The 12,205-nt window shown below is 39.9% G+C and overlaps 1 long non-coding RNA gene across 1 annotated transcript; it reads right to left on the bottom strand.

Moving 5' to 3' along the window:
* Positions 1 to 2,743: 2,743 nt before the first annotated feature.
* Positions 2,744 to 12,178, bottom strand: LOC117311922 (uncharacterized). Its single transcript, XR_004526132.2, has 3 exons — positions 11,715 to 12,178; positions 6,616 to 6,796; positions 2,744 to 3,162 (listed from the first exon to the last, which is right to left on the bottom strand). It is a non-coding gene; the product is annotated as an uncharacterized lncRNA (long non-coding RNA).
* Between the last annotated feature and the right edge of the window lie 27 nt (positions 12,179 to 12,205).

Below are 12,205 nucleotides of genomic sequence, written 5' to 3'. Positions count from 1 at the left end.
AACAGCACATTAAAAGGATCATACACCATAATCAAGTGGGATTTATTCCAGGAATGCAAGGATTCTTCAATATACGCAAATCAATCATCGTGATACACCATATTAACAAATCGAAGGAGAAAAACCATATGATCATCTCAATAGATGCAGAGAAAGCTTTCAACAAAATTCAACACCCATTTATGATAAAAACCCTCCAGAAAGTAGGCATAGAGGGAACTTTCCTCAACATAATAAAGTGCATATATGACAAACCCACAGCCAACATCGTCCTCAATGGTGAAAAACTGAAAGCATTTACACTAAGATCAGGAACAAGACAAGGTTGCCCACTCTCACCACTCTTATTCAACATCGTTTTGGAAGTTTTAGCCACAGCAATCACAGAAGAAAAGGAAATAAAAGGAATCCATATCGGAAAAGAAGTAAAGCTGTCACTGTTTACAGATGACATGATACTATACATACAGAATCCTAAAGATGCTACCAGAAATTTACTAGAGCTAATCAATGAATTTGGTAAAGTAGCAGTATACAAAATTAATGCACAGAAATCTCTGGCATTCCTATACACTAATGATGAAAAATCTGAAAGTGAAATCAAGAAAACACTCCCATTTACCATTGCAACAAAAAGAATAAAATATCTGGGAATATACCTACCTAAGGACACAAAAGACCTGTATGCAGAAAATTATAAGACACTGATAAAAGAAATTAAAGATGATACAAATAGATATAACATGTTCTTGGATTGGAAGAATCAGCAATGTGAAAATGACTCTACTACCCAAAGCAATCTACAGATTCAATGCAATCCCTATCAAACTACCACTGGCATTTTTCACAGAACTAGAACAAAAAATGTCACAATTTGTATGGAAACACAAAAGACCCCGAACAGTCAAAGCAATCTTGAGAACGAAAAACGGAGCTGGAAGAATCAGGCTCCCTGACTTCAGACTATACTACAAAGCTACAGTAATCAAGACAGTATGGTACTGGCACAAAAACAGAAATATAGATCAATGGAACAGGATAGAAAGCCCAGAGGTAAACCCATGCACATATGGTCACCTTATCTTTGATAAAGGGCAGGAAAGTACAGTGGAGAAAGGACAGCTTCTTCAATAAGTGGTGCTGGGAAAACTTGACAGGTACATGTAAAAGTATGAGATTAGATCACTCCCTAACACCATACACAAAAATAAGCTGAAAATGGATTAAAGACCTAAATGTAAGGCCAGAAACTATCAAACTCTTAGAGGAAAACAGAGGCAGAACACCCTATGACATAAATCACAGCAAGATCCTTTTAGACCCACCTCCTAGAGAAATGGAAATAAAAACAAAAATAAACAAATGGGAAATAATGAAACTCCAAAGCTTTTGCACAGCAAAGGAAACCATAAACAAGACCAAAAGACAACCCTCAGAATGGGAGAAAATATTTGCAAATGAAGCAACTGACAAAGGATTAATCTCCAAAATTTATAAGCAGCTCATGCAGCTCAATAACAAAAAAATAAACAACCCAATCCAAAAATGGGCAGAAGACCTAAATAGACTTTTCTCCAAAGAAGATATACAGACTGCCAACAAACACATGAAAGAATGCTCAACATCATTAATCATTAGAGAAATGCAAATCAAAACTACAATGAGATATCATCTTACACCCGTCAGAATGGCCATCATCAAAAAACCTAGAAAGAATAAATGCTGTAGAGGGTGTGGAGAAAAGGGAACACTCTTGCACTGCTGGTGGGAATGTGAATTGGTACAGCCACTATGGAGAACAGTATGGAGGTTCCTTAAAAAACTACAAATAGAACTACCATATGACCCAGCAATCCCACTACTGGGCATATACCCTGAGAAAACCATAATTCAAAAAGAGTCATGTACCAAAATGTTCATTGCAGCTCTATTTACAATAGCCCGGAGATGGAAACAACCTAAGTGTCCATCATCGGATGAATGGATAAAGAAGATGTGGCACATATATACAATGGAATATTACTCAGCCATATAAAGAAACGAAATTGAGCTATTTGTAATGAGGTGGATGGACCTAGAGTCTGTCATACAGAGTGAAGTAAGTCAGAAAGAGAAAGACAAATACCCTATGCTAACACATATATATGGAATTTAAGAAAAAAAATGTCATGAAGAACCTAGGGGTAAGACAGGAATAAAGACACAGACCTAGCAGAGAATGGACTTGAGGATATGGGGAGGGGAAGGGTAAGCTGTGACAAAGCGAGAGAGTGGCATGGACATATATACACTACTAAATGTAAAGTAGATAGCTAGTGGGAAGCAGCCGCATAGCACAGGGGGATCAGCTCGGTGTTTTGTGACCACCTAGAGGGGTGGGATAGGGAGGGTGGGAGGGAGGGAGACACAAAAGGGAAGAGATATGGGAACATATGTATATGTATAACTGATTCACTTTGTTATAAAGCAGAAACTAACATACCATTGTAAAGCAATTATACTCCAATAAAAATGTAAAAAAGAAAAAAAAAAGAAGCCACTGCAGGCAAACCAGAGACTTCCACACTGTCTTTCCTGGCTCTTGCCTTCTAAATGTTTCAAGAGAGCATCTGATTGGCAGAAACTAATTCATAACCACAGCTGTGGCTGCATGGGAGACTCAGATATACAGTCATTTTTTTTTTTTTTTTTTGCGGTACGCGGGCCTCTCACTGTTGTGGCCTCTCCCGTTGCGGAGCACAGGCTCCGGACGCGCAGGCTCAGCGGCCATGGCTCACGGGCCCAGCCGCTCCGCGGCATGTGGGATCTTCCCGGACTGGGGCACGAACCCGTGTCCCCTGCATCAGCAGGCGGACCCTCAACCACTGCGCCACCAGGGAAGCCCTGGAATGACCTTATGTCCAAATAAAACATTGGAGGTTCTATCATCATAGATTAAAAGAAAGGGGAAGAACAGCTATTGGAGGACATCTAGCAGTCTGCCATAGACCACCACTTCCATCCCTGAGATCTGTGAGCACCCTTTTTCCCAAATAGGGAAAATTCATACCTTACCTAAGAGGTATGACTTCAAAGTTCCATCTTTCAGAGACTAAACCCAGCTCAAAGACCAGGATATCTGAGTGACACAAAGTTCTCTCCATTAGGTCCAGATGTGGCTACCTGTGGACAGATGATCCAGGAAGTGACTGGTGAGTTATTCCCCCATGCCCAGCACACACACACACACACACACACACACACACACACACACCCCACTTCTCTGGTAGAATAGGAACAGGATAACTATAACAAAAAGTTCCCTTTCAAAAAAATATATTGTAATGGGCAGAAATTTCAGAGATGTCTGCTCTGGCAATAGACTATTATAATTTTCTAGGTTAGCCCATCCAAAACCTCTGGTTCCTCTATCATCTCCATGACTACTGGCTTTGTTTTCTTGGAGGTCCTTCTTTGTCCATTAGCCTCCTCGATCACAGCTTCATTGGGCATTGGAGAGTCTGCCCTTCTTGGGGCTGCAAAACTTTCACATCCTACTTTTTGCTAGTGTAGGTTTGGGTACTTAAGTTTGCATTGTACTCAGTCAGGCTTTGGCAGGCCAGGTTTATGGTTTCTCTGGTAAAGAATTTCCTCTTAACTTAATAGGCATCCAGTCTTTCTTCTGGTCAGTTGCAGTGTAAAAATTGTACCCAAAGAAATAATCTAGACATTATGTGTGTGTGTGTGTGTGTGTGTGTGTGTACACATACACACACATGTATATATATGTATATACACACATGTGCATATACACATGTGTGTATACACACGTGTGTGTACATGTGTATACACACATATATATGTATTATATATATATTTATCAATCAAATACATATATATATAAAAGTCTGCAGATCATTTTAATTATTACCTGCTATGATCTGCACAGCCTCTTTTCAACCTGATTATGGTGTTTATGGGTTGAATTTTGTCCCCCCAAAAAAGATATGTTTGATTCTTAACTCCCAGTACCTCAGAATGTGACCTTATTTGAAGACAAGATCTTTACAGTGGTAATCAAGTTGAAATGAGATCATTTGGGTGAGCCCTAACCCAGTATGACTGGTGTCCTTATAAAAAAAGGGGAAATTTGGATGCAGTCATGCACACAGGTACAATGTCACATGAAGATAAAGGCAGAGATCAAGGTGATGCAGCCACAAGCCAAGGAACACCAGAGGTTGTCAGTAAACCACCAGAAGCCAGGGGAGAGCCATGGAACATATTTTCCCTCCCAGCTCTCAGAAGAAACCACTCTATGGACACCTTGATCTCAAACTTCTAGCCTCTAGAATTGTAAGACAATAAATTTCCATTGTTTAAGTCACCCAGTTTGCAGTACTTTTTTTTTTTTTTTTTTTTTTTTGCGGTACGCGGGCCTCTCACTGTTGTGGCCTCTCCCGTTGCGGAGCACAGGCTCCGGACGCGCAGGCTCAGCGGCCATGGCTCACGGGCCCAGCCGCTCCGCGGCATGTGGGATCTTCCCGGACCGGGGCACGAACCCGTGTCCCCTGCATCGGCAGGCAGACTCTCAACCACTGCGCCACCAGGGAAGCCCTGCAGTACTTTTTTATAGCAGCCCTAGCAACTAATAGAGGCAGCTTCCATAATGCCCTAAAATAAGGGTCTTGAGTGGTAGGGCACAACCCTTAATCTGATCTGTGCTGCTGTACTGATTCTTCTTGCCCAGCCCAGAAGGCTTTCTAGAGATTCTTGTAAATAGTTGGGGCCACTGTACTCCTTCACAGCTAACTTTTATTATCACTTCAGTGTGGAGGTACAGACACAGTGGACATTTTTTAATGCTGTGAAGCACCAAATCGTCAGGCTTACAAATATTTTAGATTCTCTGACACAGGTTGAGATTCTGCTACAGCTTTAGATTCTCTATCCTTTCCTTAGCAGAGATACAGCTTGCCCTCAGTATCTTCAGGTTCTGCGGTTGAATTGGTGAATGCAGAACTCGTGGATAAGGAGGACCTACGGCTACCTGTCCTCATCATCTGCTTCTTGGACTGCTAAGTCAAGAAAACGTACATTAATATCCTTTAGGGCATCACCCCATTTCTAAATTCCAAATTTTGTATTGGTCAACGTTCACTTGCAAAGAACAGAAGCCATTTTAACTAGTCTAATCAGAAAAAGATTTAGTACAGGTTTTGTTATTGCTTAGAGAAGCAGTTGGAAGGTTGAAGAAATCCTTTCTGAACAGTACAACAGTGTGGAGCCAACAATGCAGATGTTCCTACAGCTGTTGGGAAACCATCAGGATCATAAGGCAACCTTAAACTGGGGCAGGGTATTGGAAGACAGAAGCCTGCCTAGAATTGCAGAAGCAGTAAAGCATGATTTTGACATCTTTTCAGATCTCTCACGAGTACATCTTATTGGCAGGATCCAAGTCCATTCAGAGCTCTAGCTATCAGAGTGCCTGGGAAATGTCTGTTTTTCTGGACTCTGATGTGCCCAGCTGAAAATTAACAGCTCTAATTCTGTGAGAGAAAAGGGAGAGAAAAGGGGGAAGGAGATAGAGAAGAAGTAGTCTGATTATGAATGTAAATATTTTAGAATTATCTCTGACACAGAGCAGGCCCTTACTGACAAATTTATGGAAACACAATACAAGTTCTTAAAAGAGAAAATGTGAAATCAGAAACAAGAGATTAGGGACTTCCCTGGTGGTGCGGTGGTTAAGAATCCACCTGCCAATGCAGGGGACACAGGTTCAATCCCTGGTTTGGGAAGATTCCACATGCAGTGGAGCAACTAAGCCCGTGCGCCACAACTACTGAAGACTGCGCGCCTAGAGCCTGTGTTCTGCAACAAGAGAAGCCATCGCAAGGAGAAGCCCGTGCGCCACAACGAAGAGTAGCCCCCGCTCACCGCACCTAGAGAAAGCCCACGTGCAGCAACGAAGACCCAACGCAACCAAAAATAAATAAATTAAATAAATACATTTATAAAAAAAAAATCCAGGAGATCAGGTTTGCAAAAGGCAAACTATGTCACAATTGCTTTGCACTTTTGCTTATCCAAGTGCAATACAGTGTTTTCTGAGCTGGAATATTTATACATGTACACTTGCAGTGAACAAAGTTCATTCTCTGGAGGAAAAATTGACCTTGTAAGTCAAAGATCCTGGTCCAACTGAATTCTCTTATACTTTGTTCCTTCTCAAGTGGTTTTACCTCCCCATGTGTTTGATACCTGTGATCCAAGGAAATAAGGGCTCTCAGATGTGTATCAAGACTACGTTTATCTTTAAAATTTTAAATCTTAAACCTAGATTTGTGAAATATGTTTTAGAGCAGAGATCAGCAAAGTTTTACTATAAAGGTTCAGATAGTAATGTTTTCATCTTTGCAGACCACATAATGTCTGTTGCCATTTCTTAATCATGACATTGTGGTGTGAGAGCAATCATAGTACATAGATTAGTGAGTGTGCCTATGTTCCAACAAAATTTTACTTACAAAAAATGTGGCGGACCTAATTTGGCACATGGGTTGTCATTTGCGGACCCTTGTTTTAGATAATTGTGTGAAATAAATTAAAAAATAATTCTATCAGAGTTACCTTGCAGATCATATCAGTCCACAGATACGGACTATCGTTGGTCCTTTCTCTTCTCTCTCTGCGTGTAGAGTCCTTTCTTTTACACAAACACTCAACCTAACTTCTGGTGTTTGAGACCGGCACTTCCCTCCGCTTGGTTTCACTTTACAGTCATGTATCAATGTTCTGACCATTGATGAACCTAAATACAACAGGAAATTTCTTTAACTTCAATAACCATCTTTACAGTGGAGATAGCAAGTTGCTACCAAATGTGCTCAGTCACAGGTGAAATAACCAGTGTGTTTTTCTGTCGGCCTCGACTGTGGGCTGGCTTTGCCTACAGGCTCCTGATCTTCAGGTACCGTGAGTACACATGAGCTGGCATGGCCTCCCACACCCAGACAAATTCTACTGCTGTCCCTGCTGGGGCATCAGCTTTCCTACTGACCTCTGACCTCTGTCACTCATTAGCTATGTGATTTTAGGATAATTACCTAAACTTCCTAAGCTTCAGTTTCCTAGTAAGCAAGATGGAGATCATGATAATATCTACCTAGAGCAGTGCCTGGACTATATTAAACAGTCCACAGATTTTATCCACAAGAGTGAATTTGGTATCGGCCAGTTATATAATTTATGATGATTATAATATTGCTGGTTGGCCTTCATTTTCATCTGAATATTTTGATATATGAACAACAAGTAAAATTTGAGTTTTGTTTCCTTGTTTTGTTCATTTTAATCATGGTCTAACATGAATATTTTCTATACACTGGTAGAGCATGTTTTACTATTCAGTTGCCCTAAATTTTCTCAAAAGTGCACTTAAAAAAAAAAAATTAGGGCTTCCCTGGTGGCGCAGTGGTTGGGAGTCCGCCTGCCGATGCAGGGGACGCGGGTTCGTGCCCCGGTCCGGGAAGATTCCACATGCCGCGGAGCGGCTGGGCCCGTGAGCCATGGCCGCTGGGCCTGCACGTCCGGAGCCTATGCTCCGCAGCGGGAGAGGCCACAACAGTGAGAGGCCCGCGTACCACAACAACAACAACAAAAATAAATAAAAAATTAGCATAAGCTTTAAACAATAGAGCAGACAGCACAAAAGAGTAAAGCACAAAATTAAGTAACAGAAATAAATACTAAGGACAATTCAGTATTTTACCCACTGAATCTTAACATTTGCCTGTGCCTCTGGCCCACTCTCTTCTCACACAAACCTGGCTTCCTTTTCTTTTCTGGTAGCGCTTAAACACTAGTCAGACTGGTTTTATTTTATTTTATTTATTTATTTTGTAAATATTTATTTATTTGGCTGCACTGGGTCTTAGTTGTGGCAGGTGGGCTCCTTAGTTGCAGCTCCCAGCTAATTAGTTGCAGCACACGGGCTCCTTAGTTGCAGCATGCAAACTCTCAGTTGCGGCATGCATGTGGGATCTTGTTCCCTGACCAGTCCCCTGCATTGGGAGCGTGGAGTCTTATCCACTGTGCCACCAGGGAAGTCCCCAGACTGGCTTTAGATTTGCTGTGGGACATCAACCAGAAGTCAAATTCCTAGATCTCCACCTCCAAAGATTCTGATTTAGTAGCTTCAGGATAGGGCTCGAAGTCTGTACTTTTAAATGCTTCCCATCCATGAGGCAGATGTATGGGAGATTTGGGGACCTCTGTTCCACACTCTAACTCGTGTTCTCATCCAAGGGCTTCCCCCCAATCCCCGCTACCATTTCTCTGTGCCCACCAGTACCAAATCTGTGCCAGCCTCCAGCCTCAGCAGCCAGTCTTGAACACTTACAACAACGCTGCGAAGACAATATTCTTCTTTTAAAGTTTTTTAAATTTAAGTATAATTTACAATGTTGTGTTTCAAGTGTACAGCAAAGTGATTCAGTTGTACATATATATATGTATATATACATATATGTGTATATATATATGTGTATATATATACATATATATATACACATTCTTTTTCAGATATTTTTCCTTATAGGTTATTACAAGATATTGAGTATAGTTCCCTGTGCTATACAGTACGTCCTTGTTGTTTACCTATTTTATCTACAGTAGTATGTATGTCTTGTTTTCTATGTCTGTGAGTCTAATTTCTGTTTTGTAAATAAGTTCATTTGTATTTTTTTTAGATTCCACATATAAGTGATATCATATGATATTTATCTTTGTCTGACTTAACTTCACTTAATATGATAATCTAGGTCTATCCATGTTGCTACAAATGGCATTATTTCATTCTTCCTTATGGCTGAGTAGTGTTCCATTGTATATGTGTACTACAACTTTATCCATTCATCTGTCTATGGACATTTACGTTGTTTCTATGTCTTGGCTATTGTGAATAGTGCCACCAGAACACTGAGTGCATGTATCTTTTCATATTAGAGTTTTCTCCAGGTATGTACCCAGTAGTGGGACTGCAGGATCATATGGTAGCTCTATTTTTGGTTTTTTAAGGAGCCTCCATACTGTTTTCTATAGTGGCTGCACCAATTTACATGCTCAACAACAGTGTACGAGGGTTCATTTTTATCCACACCCTCTCTAGCATTTATTATTTGTAGACTTTTTAATGATGGCCATTTTTACTGGTGTGACGTGATACCTCACTGTGGTTTTGATATGAATTCTCTAATAATTAGTGATGTTAAGCATCTTTTCACATGCCTGTTGGCTGTCTGTATGTCTTCTTTGGAGAAATGTCTATTTAGGTCTTCTGCTCATTTTTTGATTGAGTTTTTTTTTTTTTTTTGATATTAAGCCTCATGGGCTGTTTGTATATTTTGAAAATTAATCCCTTGTCAGTAGCATCATTTGCAAATATTTTTTCCCAGTTCATAGGCTTTTTCATTTTGTTTATGGTTTCCTTTGAGTCCCATTTGTTTATTTTTGTTTTTATTTCCATTACTCTAGGAGATGGATCCAAAAAAATATGGCTGCTATTTATGTCAAAGAGTGTTCTGCCTATGTTTTCCTTTAGGAGTTTTATAGTATCCTGTCTTACATTTAGATCTTTAATCCATTTTGAGTTTATTTTTGTGTGTAGTGTTAGAGAATGTTCAATATCATTCTTTTACATGTAGCTGTCCAGTTTTCCCAGCACCACTTATTGAAGAGACTGTCTTTTCTCCATTGTATATTCTTGCTTCCTTTGTCATAGATTAATTGACCAAAGGAAGAAAGTGTCGCAAGAGAAAAGCGGTCCTCTATTCCTTAAAAAGCTCTTTTCATCCTAAACAAGGGAAAGTCAGCTCAAACTGATGTTAAAAAAAATTATTGGATTATATAAATAGAAGGTTCAGGATTCAATCCAGCTCTGGAATTGGTTGGGGGTCACCTTATAAACTGCCCCAGCTTCAACAGGTTTCCTACAGCAGGGATTTAATAAATACTTGTTGACTTGAATTAAGGCTATGAATTTTTCTAAGGGGTTAATATTTATTAATGTTTAATTTATTAATATTAATGTTTGCAATATTTTATTAACATTCTTCAGTATGTAATATTTGATTTTCTTTTTGATCAGAGTTTGGGGGACAGGTTTTTTTTTAATTTCAAGTAGTTGGGGATTTTTTCTATGTTTTTATTTTGCTTTTTAATTCTAGATTTATTGCCTCCTGGCAGAAATAGTGGATATATTATTTCTGTGTTTTGGAATTTTTTGTTTTTCTTCTTGAAAATTCCTTTTTTAGACTTGTTAATATATTCAGTCTGATTACAGTCAGGGATTGGCAGCGAAGCTATTTTTCCTCTCTAGGGTGACTTTCTATAGCTGGTCAAATACATTATATATCTCTTTTATACTTGAACTTTAGATGGAAAGCTAATTTCCATCTACTCTACCTATTCCAAAGTATTTGGATAGGGGACCTGTCTGTTGCCCTATATATTACTGTTCTCTTGTGAGTATAATAATAATAATGCATACCTTATGAGGTTATCAGGATTAAATGAGTTAATACATGTAAAATGCTTAGCACTGTGCCTGGTCCATGGTACTCAATAATAGCTTCAGATAATATTATTTAATTTTTTCTGAGTTTTGCTGCAGTTTTGCTTTCAGTAGCATTCCACTTTGATAGACACAGAGGGGTTTTGAATCAGCCCAACTTCTTTCTAACCAAGAAAAACAAGGCAAAAGATGAAGAGCAAAGGGCAAAGAAACAAAACCTCCCTACAGGAGGAGTAAGTGTGATGTATGACTTTACGCAGAAAACCCTTTCAAAAAAAAAGTCACGTTGATTTTCTTTTAAACATATTCTACCAGGTTCTGTAAGAGAATATGCAAAGCTACTGAGCAATGTACCCAGCTCACTTCTAATAATGAGAGATACTAATCTTCTACTTTTCTGAAACGGTTAAGTGGACTTGTTCCTCTCCACCATTTAACTGTGTAAACCTTCCCGGCAGGGATTAGGGCTTTCATTTCTGGTCCCACCTGCTGTGCACAGGTATGTGCCTGACAGCCTGTGAAACACATTATGAGTTTCATGGGGGTTAAAGAGCCCCAGTTTCAGAATCCAGCAGACCTGGACCAAATTCCAGTTCAGCCACTCAAAAATTACATAATCTGCCTTAACGATCTATGCCTGGGGCTCCATTCACTTGCTAGTTATTATTGGCCAATTATCGTGGTTCTTGTTTGCATGTATGTACGGATAATACCTTGAGATAGTCATGGAAAAGTGCTTTGGTTAAAGTTTTACATACTTTATATCTCATTAACTCCACACAGCCCCCCAAGGTAGGTGTGTTTTACAGATGAATACAAGTAAGATGATAACGGAAAAGTAATCACCAAATTATTATTCCTTTTATATATAAACAATGAGGTAAGATTTTTAAAATCTGCCAATAATAACTAGCAAGTGGTGTTTGGTGATTCTTTTAGTGATGCTAATTAAAATTTTTATGAAGTATTGCTTATTCTCAGTGCAAGTCTATCAAAAATGACTAATGGTGTAGCCTTGCATTCCTTCCTATTCTTGGTTCTCAAACTACATATCCTGGTATATGTAATTTGCAAACACCTGATTTTTAGTATTCAGATTTGCCAAGCATCCTATCAGATGGGTGACTTCACAGACACTGGTATAAATGTTACTCACCTTCAAACAGATGAAAACCAGAACACTTTGTGAGGCTGCTAAAGCCACCTGCGCACCCCAACTCTTCCCTACTTAAAAGGTTGTCCTCTGAACTCCCGTATCTGAGGGTAAACATTTGGCGAAAGATCAATTCACACTGTGCAGTGACTTTGTTTACATGTTTTCTCGTATAGTACTCTCAGCTTTGAGTCACGGGAGGCCGCAGGAAGCCGAAGAGCCGGTCATCCTCGCACGGGTGCATTTTTTTTTTCTCATTTCTTATTTGACTTCTGGCCTTGGGAGGGGCAATGCAGCCGCGCGATACTAATCTTCAGAGCGAATTTAAGCCAGCCTTATCCCTCACCGTCGTCATTCACTCCCTCTTCGCGTTCATATTCTCCCAGCGGGACTTACTGCCACGCGAAATTCTTTCAGAATTAATCGGCCACACGGCACCCTCCCAGAGCCAAACCCACAGGCGACTCCACACACGCAGCTGGCCCGGAGACCGT

Source organism: Tursiops truncatus, chromosome 3, assembly GCF_011762595.2.
Source record: "Tursiops truncatus isolate mTurTru1 chromosome 3, mTurTru1.mat.Y, whole genome shotgun sequence".
Classification (NCBI taxonomy): Eukaryota; Metazoa; Chordata; class Mammalia; order Artiodactyla; family Delphinidae; genus Tursiops; species Tursiops truncatus.
The sequence above is the reverse complement of the archived record's forward strand: the minus strand, read 5'-3'. Positions and strand labels throughout refer to the sequence as shown.